This window comes from Rhinopithecus roxellana, chromosome 20 (genome assembly GCF_007565055.1).
Source record: "Rhinopithecus roxellana isolate Shanxi Qingling chromosome 20, ASM756505v1, whole genome shotgun sequence".
NCBI lineage: Eukaryota > Metazoa > Chordata > Mammalia > Primates > Cercopithecidae > Rhinopithecus > Rhinopithecus roxellana.
The window spans coordinates 72,936,657-72,950,907 of NC_044568.1; the positions used below are offsets into that span (position 1 = coordinate 72,936,657).

A 14,251-nucleotide genomic window follows, 5' to 3' on the forward strand; every position below is an offset into this window, starting at 1 on the left:
GAGCCGAGATCGTGCCATTGCACTCCAGCCTGGGTGACAGAGTGAGACTCAAAAAAAAAAAAAAAAAAAGACCTGACACCAAGAATAACTTGAAGAAAGATAAACACAATACCCCATATATGGTTATTCAAACAGATGACTCCCCTGGCCTACAGAACTATCAGTAAGCCCGTGGTGACTCATGCCTATAATCCCAGCATTTTGGGAGGCCGAGGTAGACAGATCACTTGAGAACAGGAGTTCAAGACCAGGCTGGCCAACGTGGTGAAATCCTGTCTCTACTAAAAATACAAAACTGGGTGGGTATGGTGGCGTCTGCCTGTAATCTCAGGTACTGGGAAGGCTGAAGCACGAGAATCACCTCGGCCTGGGAGGCAGAGGATGCAGTGAGGCAAGACTACTACTGCACTCCAGCCTGGGCAACAGACCAAGACTCTGTCTCAAAAAAAAAGGACTGTCAGTAAACCAGCCATCCACTCTAGGCCACTGAGACTGCCACACCTGTCTGTCCTCCAGGGAGTCCACAGGCTACCCAGTCCTGAGTGGAAACTCTGATAAGGAGGAAGAACAAAGAAATCCAGCATCAGTTTGCACAGCTCATTAACATTTTGGCGGGGGTGGGACAGGAATACCACAGTCCATTCCGAAAGGAAGTAACGGGTCTCTCTCTTTTCTCCAAGGGTTCTTTCTCTAAGAAGTATACTGAGTCACAGAGAACAGAAAATAAAAACAAAAGTCTCATTCTAATTGCTTTTTTTTTTTTTTTTTGACACAGAGTCCTGCACTGTTGCCCGGGCTGGAGTGCAATGGTGCGATCTTGGCTCACTGCAATATCCGCCTCCCGGTTTCAAACGATTCTCCTGCATCAGCCTCCTGAGTAGCTGGGATTACGGGCATGTGCTACCACGTCAGGCTAATTTTATATTTTTAGTAGGGATGGGGTTTCTCCATGTTGGTCAGGCTGGTCTTGAACTCCCTACCACTGTGGGGTGGGGCGGTGGCTGTGCTGAGCCACCGCGCCCAGCCTCTAATTGCTTTTTAATTAGGAAAAGTATATGTACTCCAGGAAGGGCAGAATAAAAATCATCACAACGAATAAAAATCATCACCACAAATCCACAAATAAAAAGCAATTCAAGGCCGGCGCGGTGGCTCACACCTGTAATCCCAGCACTTTGGGAGGCCAAGGCGGGTGGATCACGAGGTCAGGAGATCGAGACCATCCTGGCTAACAAGGTGAAATGCTATCTCTACTAAAAATACAAAAAAATTACCCGGCCGTGGTGGCAGGCGCCTGTAGTCCCAGCTACTCGGGAGGCTGAGACAGGAAACTAGAGTGAACCTGGGAGGTAGAGCTTGTAGTGAGCCAAGATCATGCCACTGTACTCCAGCCTGGGAGACAGAGTGAGACTTTGTCTCAAAAAAAAAAAAAAAAGAAGCAATTTAATATTTTGAAAATAGGTGGTCAAAAAAATGAAAGAAAGAAAATATTTAAAAAATGAAAAATAAAAATGAAAATAGGTGGTCTAGGTCAGGCATGGTGGCTCACGCCTATAATTCCACCACAGTGGGAAGCTGAGGCGGGAGGATCACCTGAGGTCAGGAGTTCGAGACCAGCCTGACCAACATGGAGAAACCCCATCTCTACTAAAAATACAAAATTAGTCGTGCATGGTGGTGCACACCTGTAATCCCAGCTACTTGGGAGGCTGAGGTGGGAGTACTGCTTGAACCCAGAAGGCAGAGGTTGCAGTGAGCTGAGATCACACCATTTGCACTCCAGCCTGGGTTACAGGGTGAGACTCCATCTCAGGAAAAAAAAAAAAAAAAAAAAGGAAAATAGATATTTTCTAATTTTTTTAATTGCAGAATTTGATGAAAACTTTTTTTTTGACATAGGGTCTTGCTGTGTTGTCCAGGCTGGAATGAAGTGGTACAATAATGGCTCACTGCAGCCTTGAACCCCCTGGGCTCAAGAGATCCTCCTGTCTCAGGCTCCCCAGTAGCTGGGAGCACAGGCATGCACCAGCTAATTTTTATCCAGCTAATCTTTTTTTTTTTTTGAGGCGGAGTCTCGCTCTGTCGCCCGGGCTGGAGTGCAGTGGCCAGATCTCAGCTCACTGCAAGCTCCGCCTCCCGGGTTTACGCCATTCTCCTGCTTCAGCCTCCCGAGTAGCTGGGACTACAGACGCCCGCCACCTCGCCCGGCTAGTTTTTGTATTTTTAGTAGAGACGGGGTTTCACCGTGTTAGCCAGGATGGTCTCGATCTCCTGACCTCGTGATCCGCCCGTCTCGGCCTCCCAAAGTGCTGGGATTACAGGCTTGAGCCACCGCGCCCGGCCTATCCAGCTAATCTTTAAATTTTTTGTAGAAATGGGAGCCTCACTATGTTGCCCAGGCTCGTCCGTAACTTCTGGGTTCATGTAATCCTCCCACCTCTGCCTCCCAAAGTGCTGGAATTACAGGTGTGAACCATTGTGCCCAGCCTGAAGCAGACAGTCATTTTTGTTTTTTTTTTTTTCCTTTCTTTTTCTGTAGACCTCGTCTGTGGTCAAGACAGTGTTTTAGTGCTAGGCACACAGTAGCATACACTTGTAATCCCAGCAACTTCGGGAGGCTAAAGCCGGAGGCAGGAAGGTCACCTGAGCTCATGAGTTTGAGACCAGCCTGAGCAAAGTGGCAAAACCCCGCTCTACAAAAAAATACAAAAACTAGCCGGGTGTGGTGGTGTGTGCCTCTAGTCCCAGCTATGCGAGAGACTGAAGCAGGAGGTTCCCTTGAGCCTGGGAGGTCAAGGCTTGGGTGAGCCGAGATCTCGCCACTGCATTCCAGTCTGGGCAACAGGGCAAGACCCTGTCTCAAAAACAAAGAGAAGAAAACAGTGTTTTAAATGGATAAAATATTTAGTTAATATTTAGAGAAAAACTATGATTATAGATTAATATTACTATCTAGTTTCACCAGTTAGAAATAGAAATTGGGGCCGGGCGCGGTGGCTCAAGCCTGTAATCTCAGCACTTTGGGAGGCCGAGACGGGCGGATCACAAGGTCAGGAGATCGAGACCATCCTGGCGAACACGGTGAAACCCCGTCTCTACTAAAAAACAAATACAAAAAAAAAAAAAAAAAAAAAAAACCAGCCGGGCGCGGTGGCGGGCGCCTGTAGTCCCAGCTACTCGGGAGGCTGAGGCAGGAGAATGGCGTGAACCCAGGAGGTGGAGTTTGCAGTGAGCTGAGATCCGGCCACTGCACTACAGCCTAGGCGACAGAGCCAGACTCCGTCTCAAAAAAAAAAAAAAAAAAGGAAATAGAAATTGGAAGGATTTTGTCAATGGATTAAAAAATAATAAGCTCAGCCGGGTGTGGTAGCTCACAACTGTAATCCCAGCACTCTAGGAGGCCAAGGCGGCCAGATCACTTGAGGTCAGGAGTTCAAGACCAACCTGGCCAACACGGTGAAACCCTGTCTCTACTAAAAATACAAAAATTAGCTGGCATGTGGCGCATGCCTATAATCCCAGCTACTAGGGAGGCTGAAGCAGGAGAATCGCTTGAACCCAGGAGGCAGAGGTTGCAGTGAGCTGAGATTGCACGATTGTACTCCAGCCTGGGCAACAAGAACAAGACTCCGCCTCAAAAAAAAGGAAAAAAAAAAAAAAAAAGGCCCAGGTGCAGTGGCTCAGACCTTAAATAAGTTTGGGGTGACCCCTGCTGACCCTAGTTAACCACATTCCACCCCAGAAAACTCAGTATTTTTCTTTCAAAGCACTCATCATACTTCTCTCACCTGGCAGAAAGAAAGCTATTTATTTAAGGCCAGGAAGATGTCTACTGTGTCCCCTGAGTCAAATGGATGAAAGAGAATTTAAAAGACAAGTAAGATAACTCACAATCTTTCTCTTTGCTTCAGGATCTGAATTTTCCCACAGACTTCATGATCCACAATCACTAATCAATCTTGGAGCACGTGTGCCCAAATGCTTGTCCCCAAACCCAGCTGCTATACACACAAACGACTTAAGAAATGTATTTGCAAAATGTGGCTGTGTCACCACCAAGAACACTCCGGGTATTTGACAGCAATTCAACATGAGCCTCAGAGACACCCACAGTAGCCAATGGAGCTTCAGAGACACCCACAGTAGCCAATGGAGCTTCAGAGACACCCACAGTAGCCAATGAGGCAGATGTTTCAGCTGAGCAAAGCAGATGTCAGACAAGGACAGCTACTGTGTCCAACTGTTTACAGCCAGCAGCTATTTCTCTCTCCACCAAGAATAATCTCAAGACAAAGAACAGGCCTGTAACCATTTTTCCAGAACCACTTTAAAGATCATGGTTCCATGACAAAGGCAAAAGTATCCCAGCACTTTCAGTCAACACTCAAAAGCCCAAACACAAGTTCCTTTCCTTTACAGAACGGAAAAACTTTTACAGTACTTGAAAAGGGCTCACAATGCCTCCTAAAAATAAGTTGAGGGCAAACAGCGGACGGGCAACTATTACACAGAATAAGTTTTGTAGTCTATCCAGAAAATACCATGGGGTAAGCCTTTCTCCTGAATTCCAAGGCGGATTTCCTGCAACTCCCCCACAAATTAGTGTCAATTTTATTTATTTATTTATTTTTGAGATGGAGTCTCCCTCTGTTGCCCAGGCTGGAGTGCAGTGGCGCCATCTCAGCTCACTGCAAGCTCTGCCTCCCGGGTTCACACCATTCTCCTGCCTCAGCCTCCCGAGTAGCTGGGACTACAGGTGCCCGCCACCATGCCGTTAATTTTTTTGTATTTTCAGTAGAGACGAAGTTTCACCACATTAGCCAGGATGGTCTCAATCTCCTGACCTTGTGATCCGTCCTCCTCGGCCTCCCAAAGTGCTGGGATTATAGGTGTGACCCACTGTACCCGGCCCCATTTTTATTTATTTTTATTTTTTCTTGAGACAGAGTCCTGCTCTGTCACCCAGGCTGGAATGCAGTAGTGCAATCTCAGCTTACTGCAACCTCCGCCTCCTGGGTTCAAGCAATTCTCCTGCCTCAGCCTCCCGAGTAGCTGGGACTACAGGCACCCACCACCATGCCCGGCTAATTTTCTGTATCTTTTAGTAGAGAGAGGGTTTCACCGTGTTAGCCAGGATGGTCTCCATCTCCTGACCTCGTGATCCGCCTGCCTTGGCCTCCCAAAGCGCTGGGATTACAGGCTTCAGCCACCGCCCCAGGCCCCATGAAGAATTTTGCAAAGCACAAGTGGGTACAAAATTCACCAAGTTTAGCCGGGCGTGGTGGCTCAAGCCTGTAATACCAGCACTTTGGGAGGCCAAGGCGGGCGGATCACGAGGTCAGGAGATCGAGACCATCCTGGCTAACACGGTGAAACCCCGTCTCTACTAAAAAACACAAAAAACTAGCCGGGCGAGGTGGTGGGCGCCTGTAGTCCCAGCTACTCGGGAGGCTGAGGCAGGAGAATGGCGTAAACCCGGGAGGCGGAGCTTGCAGTGAGCTGAGATCCGGCCACTGCACTCCAGCCCGGGCCACAGAGCAAGACTCCGTCTTAAAAAAAAAAAAAAAACAAAAAAAATTCACCAAGTTTGCAGGGTTTTTATTTTTTTTTATTTTTGAGACATAGTCTCGCTCTCTTGCCCAGGCTGGAGTGTAGTAGCACGACCTTGGCTCACCGCAACCTTCGCCTCCTGGGTTCAAGCAATTCTCCTGCCTCAGCCTCCTGAGTAGCTGGGACTACAGGCACATGCCATGACACCCACTTAATTTTTTTTTTTTGTATTTTCAGTAGAGATGGGGTTTCACTGTGTTACCCAGGATGGTCTCGATCTCTTGACCTCATGATCCACCCACCTCAGCCTCCCAAAGTGCTGAGATTACAGGCATGAGCCACGGCGCCCGGCCAGGGTTTTTTTTTTTTTTTTTTTGAGACAGAGTCTCGCTCTGCCGCCCAGGCTGGAGTGCAGTGGCAGGATCTCAGCTCACTGCAAGCTCCGCCTCCTGGGTTCACGCCATTCTCCTGCCTCAGCCTCCTGAGTAGCTGGGACTACAGGCGCCCGCCACGTCGCCCGGCTAGTTTTTTGTATTTTTAGTAGAGACGGGGTTTCACCATGTTAGCCAGGATGGTCTCGATCTCCTGACCTCGTGATCCGCCCGTCTCGGCCTCCCAAAGTGCTGGGATTACAGGCTTGCGCCACCGCGCCCGGCGGCTTTTTTTTTTTGAGATGGAATCTCACTCTGTCACCCAGGCTGGAGTGCAGTGGTGCCATCTCAGCTCACTGCAAGCTCCGCCTCCTGGGTTCATGCCATTCTGTCTCAGCCTGCCGAATAGCTGGGACTACAGGCGCCAGCTACCACACCCAGCTTATTTATTTATTTATTTATTTGGTGAGACAGAGATTTACTCCTGTTGCCCAGTCTGGAGTGCAATGGCGCTATCTTGGCTCACTGCATCCTCCGCCTCCCAGGTTCAAGCGATTCTCCTGCCTCAGCCTCCTGAGTAGCTGGGATTACAGGCATGTGCCACCATACCCGGCTAATTTTGTATTTTTAGTAGAGACGGGGTTTCACTGTGTCACCGAGGCCGATCTCGAACTCCTGACCTCAGGTGATGCACCCGCCTCGGCCTCCCAAAGTGCTGGGATTACAGGCATGAGCAACTGTGCCCAGCCAACACCCGGCTAACTTTTGTATTTTTAGTAGAGACGGGGTTTCACCGTGTTAGCCAGGATGGTCTTGGGTCTCAATCTCCTTAACTCCTGATTTGCTCGCCTAGGCCTCCCAAAGTGCTGGGATTATAGGTGTGAACAACCGCCCCCAGTCGGTTTTTTTTTTTTTTTCTGAGACAGAGTCTCACTCTGTTGCTCAGGCTGGAGTGCAATGGCGTGATCTTGGCTCACTGCAAGCTCTGCCTCCCAGGTTCACACTATTCTCCTGCCTCAGCCTCCCAAGTGGCTGGAAGTATAGGCGCCCATCACCAGACCTGGCTAAATTTTTCTATTTTTAGTAGAGATGGGGTTTCACCAAGTTAGCCAGGATAGTCTCGATCTCCTGACCTGGTGATCTGCCCCCCTCGGCCTCCCAAAGGGCTGGGATTACAGGCGTGAGCCACCTTGCCTGGCCAGAAGAGTAATTTATTAATGTATTCATTAATAAATTAGGCCTGGCCCTAGCTAATTAATCAGATTCCCAGAGATTAGGGCCACAACCCCAGCTGAAATCACAGGACTAGGCACTCTTGTCCCACAGGATTGGCAAGTTGCATAGTGGTTTTAAAATGTTTGGATGGGGGCAGGGGCAGGGGTGGTGGCTCATGCTTCTAATTCCAGCACTTTGGGAAGCCAAGGCGGGCAGATCACCTGAGGTCAGGAGTTCCAGATCAGCCTGGCCAACATGGCGAAAACTCGCCTCTACCAAAAATACAAAAATTAGCCGGGCATGGTGATGCACGCCTGTAATCTCAGCTACTCGGGAGGCTGAGGCAGGACAATCACTTGAACCAGGGAGGCAGGGGTTGCAGTGAGCCGAGATGGAACCACTGCACTCCAGTTGGGCAAGAGAGTGGGAATCTATCTCAAAACAAATAAATAAATAAAATAGGCCTGGCAGCACCATGGCTCACGTCTGTAATCCTAGCACTTTGTGAGGCCGAGGCGGGAGGATTGCCTGAGGCCAGGAGTTTGAGACTAGCCCAGCCAACATGGTGAAACCCCATCTTTACTAAAAATACAAAAATTAGCTGGGCGTGGTGGTGAGTGCTTATAGTCCTGGCTCCTCGGGAGGCTGAGGCAAGAGAATAGCTGAACTGGGGATGACGAATGAGCCAAGATCATGTCACTGCACTCCAGCCTTGGTGACAGAGGGAGACTCTATCTCAAAAAAAAAAAAAAAAAAAAAATTTCATTAACAGGTATTGTGGTGGAAACCTTCCACTTTCATTCTGAGATCACCTGCTCTAAGAGAAGATAATTACCGTGTGAGGACATGGGCCCTAAGGAAAGTTCCATGAGGCAAGAACTGAGGGCTCCTGCCACCAGCCAAGAGGTAACTGAGGCTTCCAGTCACTAGCCTTGTGAGTGAGCCACCTTGGAATGAGATCCTCCAGCCCTGGTCCAGTTTTTATTTTATTTGTTCTTTTTAAATTTTCGACCTCTAGAAAAACCAGAAAAGGCTCCATCAAGTTTTTAGATGCCTGCAGCCCCAGCCAACATCTTGGTTGCAACTCCATGAGACCCAAAGTCATAATCACCCAGATAAGTCACTGATTAATTCCTGACCCACAGAAACTGTTGGATAATAAATATTTGTCACTTTAATCCATTAAACTTTGTGTTGTTACAAGCAGCAGAAAACCATTACAATGGAAGCAGAATGGAAGCAGGAGCCTGAAAAGAAAGTGAAGGGGTGGGCATGGTGGCTCACACCTGTAATCCTAACACTTGGCAAGGCCAAGGCAGGAGGACTGCTTGAAGCCAGGAGTTTGAGACCTGCCTGGGCAACATAGTGAGACTCCATCTAGATATTAAAAAAAAAAAATACACAAATAAATAGGCTGGGTGCGGTGGCTCACATTTATAATCCCAGCACTTTAGGAGGCAAAGAAAGGAGGGTCACTTGGGCGCAGGACTTCAGGACCAGACTGCGAAACAAAGTGAGACCCCATCCCTACAAAAAATTTTAATTTTTTTTTTTTTTTTTTTTTGAGACAGAATCTTGCTCTGTCACCAGAGTGTAGTGGCGCAATCTCGGCTCACTGCAACCTCCGCCTCCTGGGTTCAAGCGATTCTCCTGCCTCAACCTCCCAAGTAGCTGGGACTACAGGCGTGCGCCACCACGCCCAATTAATTTTCGTATTTTTAGTGGAGACAGGGTTTCACCATGTTGGACAGGATGGTCTCTATCTCTTGACCTCGTGATCCGCCAGCCTCAGCCTCCCAAAGTGCTAGGATTACAGGCATGAGCCACCGTGTCCAGCCAGAAACAAATTTTTAAGAAAAATAAATATGGGTGTGGTAGACACTCAGGAGGGTGAAGCAAAAGGAAAAAAAGAGAGCCAGGTGCTGTGGCTCACACCTGTAATCCCAACACTTTGGGAGGCTGAGGCGGGCAGATCACCTGCGGTCAGGAGTTTGAAACCAGCCTGGCCCACATGGTGAAACCCCGTCTCTACTAAAACACACACAAAAAATTAGCTGGACATGGTGGTGGGCGCCTGTAATCCCAGCTACTTAGGAGGCTGAGGGGGGAGAATCGCTTGAACCCGGGAGACAGAGGTTGCAGTGAGCTGAGATCTTGCCACTGCACTCCAGCCTGGGCAACAAGACCGAAACTCCGTCTCAAGAAAAAGAGAAAAAAAAAGAAAAAGAAAAAAAAAGACGGAATCCTCCACCATTTCTAAATCCTGATGATCTCATTCAAGCCCTTGACCCCGTCTTACTTCTGGTTCCTTGGACTTCCCAGAGGAAAAGCGAATGGAATGCTTCCATAGCGTGAACTAGTTTTAGTATGTTTTCGATGCTTGATGCCAAAAGCATCCCAATCAGTACGGCAAAGTCTAAGAGAACCGGTAAAATGCCCAAATCCATGTCCACTTGAGGCCAGGGTCATTCTCACTATTTCCTCCTCCCCTGCTCTGCACTTACTCTTTAGCATGTTTTTTTTTTTTTTTTTTTGAGATGTGGTCTTGCTCGTCACCCAGGCTGGAGTGCAATGGGGTGATCTCAGCTCACTACAACCTCCGCCTCCCGGGTTCAAGCGATTCTCCTCCCTCAACCTCCCGAGTAGCTGGGATTACCAGTGCCTGCCACCACGCCTGGTTAATTTTTTTTTTTTTTTTGAGACGGAGTCTCGCTCTGTCGCCCAGGCTGGAGTGCAGTGGCCGGATCTCAGTTCACTGCAAGCTCCACCTCCGGGGTTTACGCCATTCTCCTGCCTCAGCCTCCCGAGTAGCTGGGACTACAGGCGCCCGCCACCTCGCCCAGCTAGTTTTTTGTATTTTTTTTTAGTAGAGACGGGGTTTCACCGTGTTAGCCAGGATGGTCTCGATCTCCTGACCTCGTGATCCGCCCGTCTCGGCCTCCCAAAGTGCTGGGATCACAGGCTTGAGCCACCGCGCCCGGCCCAGCAAGCTCCATTTTTTATTTATCTAATATACTACCTGTACCCTCCAGTAGAATAGACGCTCCTTGAGGACAGGAAGTTCTTTTGTTGAGTACTATATCCTCACCCCTAGAACCATCCCTGGCTCCCAGCAGACACTCGGAGAGTATTTGTTGAGTTATTCTGCTCTAATTGAATGCAGATTGAAATTGCAATTAAAGAAGTAGTGTCATCTGATGCTGGCGCTGGAAAGACACCGGCAGCCAGCACACGGAAGGGAGCGCGTCACGGCCTCCTCAGCGGGAATCGCAAGGTTTAGAACCCGGGAGTAAACGAAATTGCCTACCCTGATAACCTATCAGTCTGTCCATGGGCAATCTCTCTCCTTGACAACTCTCGGCCAGCGAACGTAGGGGAGAGCCAGGAACGCTAATCACAGTGTTTGGCCTCAGTCTCTCCCACAGACAAGCAACCTCGGCTGCGCTCGGGGCGCTTTCCCGGGGCGCCGGCCGCACGAGCTTGCAGACACCGTCCTGAGAGGACACGCCTCGCTGATCCCCGTGAGGCTTCTCATCCACATTCTTCCACCATAAAAAACACCTTCAGGCAACCTGGGCAGCACCAAGAGCGAAACTGGCCACGGCCGGCTCACCTATTCTGCGCCACGGCGGGGACCTCCCTACCGGGAGGTAAAACCCCGCTCTGAGGAACAATGGGGTTTGTTCTGAACGCCACTGAAGCCCAGGCTGCGGCAACGGGGGAAACCCGAGAATCAGCCTCCAGAGGCGCTGCGGCCGACCCACTGAAGGCCTTGGGGCCCCACCGCAGCCTCCCGGCCCGCACCCGACTCGGGAAGGCGGAGGAGTTGGGCGGCAGCACGGGCGGAGTCCTCCAGGGGCCGAGGGACTGGGGAACCTGGGGGCTGGGGTCTCCGAGGCAGGGGGACCGCGTCCCAGAGCGAAGGGGCGGCCTGCGGCGCCCCTGCGGCGTGCACGCGCGAGAACGAGGCCGCGCTCACTCACCTGCCGCCGCGCCCTCTCACCCACCCGCGCCGCGGGCCCCGCCCCCTGGCGTCACTTCCGACTAAATGGGCGGGCAGGGCCGGAAATGCTCGGGCTCTGACCCCGCCCCCCCGGCCTGCTTCGGTCGCTCAGCAACGCGGATCGTGGGCGCGGCCTCCTTCGGGAACCTGGCGGTGTCCTGTTTGTCGCTGCCGCAATGGATGCTGAACGTCCTCGCCTCTTCGTTCCCTTCCCCCACTCCATCCTTGCTCCTCTCCGTCCTCTTTCCCCTCCTTCCCTGCGTCCTCGCTCCCCTCTTCGTCCTCTCCCCACCGTGTCCTCTTCCCGCCTTCTTTCTCGACGTCGACCCGCGATCGCCGATCGCCGATCGCCGTCCTCGCCCCCGCCCCCGCCTCCCGGTGCTCCCAGCGTTTCTCCTCTTTGACCACGAGGAGAATTGCTGGCAGTGGGGATGCGAATTTTCGACCTTGAAATATTGTGCCAAATTGGGAGTGTCACGTGATTGTACTGACACCCCACGCGGATCAATATTGGGCATGATGATTAGAATCCCCACAGAGATCAGGGTATCTAAGAACTCCGGCTCAAGCAAGCCTTCCGCCTCCACCTCCGGAGTAGCCGGAACTACAGGCAGGTGCCACCACGCCCGGCTGAATTTTTCCTGTTTTTTAGAGACGGGGTCTCACTGTGTTGCCCAGTCTGGTCTCACCTGAACTCAAGTGATCCGCCCGCCTGGGCCTCCCAAAGTGCTGGAATTACAGGCGTGAGCCACTGTGCCCAGCCAAAAAAATTTTTTAAAAATAAATAAAGATGGCAGTCTCACTATGTAGCCCAGGCTGGTCTCAAATTTCTGAGGTCAAGCAATCCTCCTCCTGCCTTGGCCTCCCAAAACGCTGGGATTACAGGTATGAGTCACCATGCCTGGCCTAGAGTAATTTCTTTTTTTTTTTTTTTCTCTTGAGACAGAGTTTTGCTCTGTCGACTAGGCTGGAGTGTAGTGTAGTGGCATGATCTCAGCTCACCGCAACCTCCGCCTCCCGGGTTCAAGCAATTCTCCTGCCTCAGCCTCCCAAGTAGCTGGGATTACAGGTGCAGGCAACCATGCCCAGCTAATTTTTGTCTTTTTAGTAGGGAACAGTTTTTTGCCATGTTGGCCAGGCTGACCTCAAACTCCAGCCTGGGCAACTCCTGACCATTGCACTCCAGCCTGGGCAACTAGAGTGAAACTCCGTCTCACAAAAAAAAAAAAAAAAAAAAAAAAAAAAAAAAGGGGTCTCCCTCTGTCCCTCAGACTCAAGTGCAGTGGCAGGATCACGGCTTACTACAACGTCTGCTTCCCAGGCACAGGTGATCCTTTCACTTCAGCCTCTGGGGTAGCTAGGACTACAGGTGTAAGCCACCATGCCCAGCTAATTTTTTTACTTTTTTGTAGAGATGGGGTTTTGCCATATTACCCAGGCTGGTCTTGAACTCCTGGGCTCAAGTGATCTCCTGCTTTGGCCTCTCAAAGTGCTGGGATTCCAAGCATGAGCCACTGTGCCTGGCAGTGCTCAAAGTGCTGTGGCAGTTTGGTAGGTGCGTAATTCAGATGATGTAATTGCTTTGTTCAAATGGCCAATTGGAAGCAAAATCATGCCTTAGAACATTATTTAAAACTTGTCGGCCGGGCGCGGTGGCTCAAGCCTGTAATCCCAGCACTTTGGGAGGCCGAGACGGGCGGATCACGAGGTCAGGAGTTCAAGACCATCCTGGCTAACACGGTGAAACCCCGTCTCTACTAAAAATACAAAAACTAGCCGGGCGAGGTGGCGGGCGCCTGTAGTCCCAGCTACTCGGGAGGCTGAGGCAGGAGAATGGCGTAAACCCGGGAGGCGGAGCTTGCAGTGAGCTGAGATCCGGCCACTGCACTCCAGCCCCGGCGACAGAGCGAGACTCCGCCTCAAAAAAAAAAAAAAAAAACTTGTCGGCCGGGCGCGGTGGCTCAAGCCTGTTAATCCCAGCACTTTCGGAGGCCGAGGTGGGCGGATCACGAGGTCAGAAGATCGAGAACATCCTGGCTAACATGGTGAAACCCCGTCTCTACTATAAATACAAGAAAATTAGCTGGGCGTGGTGGTGGGCGTCTGTAGTCCCAGCTACTCGGGAGGCTGAGGCAGAAGAATCGCTTGAACCCAGGAGGCAGAGGTTGCAGTGAGCCGAGATTGTGTCACTGCACTCCAGCCTGGGCGACAGAGCGAGACTCCGTCTCAAAACAAAACAAATGAAAACAAAACTTGTCTTACCGTGTCTGGACTTTTGATGCTTCTAGACCACAAACAGTCTTTGTTGTATTCTTAGAGTAAGTCTTTTTTCCCCCCTTCCAGGGCAGCAATCTTTAAATTATCATTTGTGAAATGATTTTTTGTAAATTTAAATTTTATTTTTAAATTAATTTTTCTGAGGTGGAGTGTAAAAATAGACCACTCCCGGCCTGTTTTTTTTTTTTTTCTTCTTCTTCTTCTCCTTTTTGAGATGGAGTCTCCCTCTATTGCCCAGGCTGGAGTGCAGTGACACAATCTCAGCTCACTGCAACCTCTGCCTCCTGGGTTCAAGCGATTCTCCTGCCTCAGCCTCCCGAGCAGCTGGGACTACAGGCATGTGCCACCATGCTCGGCTAGTGTTTTTCTATTTTTAGTAGAGACAGTCTCACCATGTTGGCCAGGCTGGTCTTGAACTCCTGACCTCGTGATCCATCTGCCTTGGCCTCCCAAAGTGCTGGGATTACAGGCGTGAGCCACCGTGCTCTGCCTTTTTTTTTTTTTTTTTTTTTTTTTTTTTTGAGATGGAGTTTTGGTTTTGTTGCCCAGGCTGGAGTACAATGATGCAATCTTGACTCACCGCAACCTCTGCTTCCCAGGTTCAAGCGATTCTCCTGCCTCAGCCCCTGGAGTAGCTGGGATTACAGGCATGCGGCACCATGCCTGGCTAATTTTGTATTTTTAGTAGAGACGAGGTTTCTCCATGTTGTCAGGCTGGCCTCAAACTCCTGACCTCAGGTGATCCGCCTGCCTCGACCTCCCCAAGTGCTGGGATTACAGGCATGAGCCACGGCCCCCTGCCTGGCCTGTTTTTTAAGTTTTAAGTCAATTTTTG

The 14,251-nt window shown here is 50.4% G+C and overlaps 1 protein-coding gene across 6 annotated transcripts in view; it reads right to left on the minus strand.

The window, feature by feature from the left end:
- FAM234A (family with sequence similarity 234 member A) overlaps positions 1-11,428 on the minus strand; it is a 37,236-nt gene extending 25,808 nt beyond the window's left edge. For 3 of the 6 annotated variants that reach the window (XM_030924490.1, XM_030924485.1, XM_030924489.1), the window contains exon 1: positions 11,120-11,428. The gene's annotated coding sequence lies outside the window, so the exon portion shown is untranslated. Of the gene's footprint in view, positions 1-3,891; positions 4,113-10,443; positions 10,649-10,749; positions 11,100-11,119 lie in introns of those variants that run through there. The other 3 variants (XM_030924486.1, XM_030924487.1, XM_030924488.1) reach the window with 3 other exon arrangements.
- Between the last annotated feature and the right edge of the window lie 2,823 nt (positions 11,429-14,251).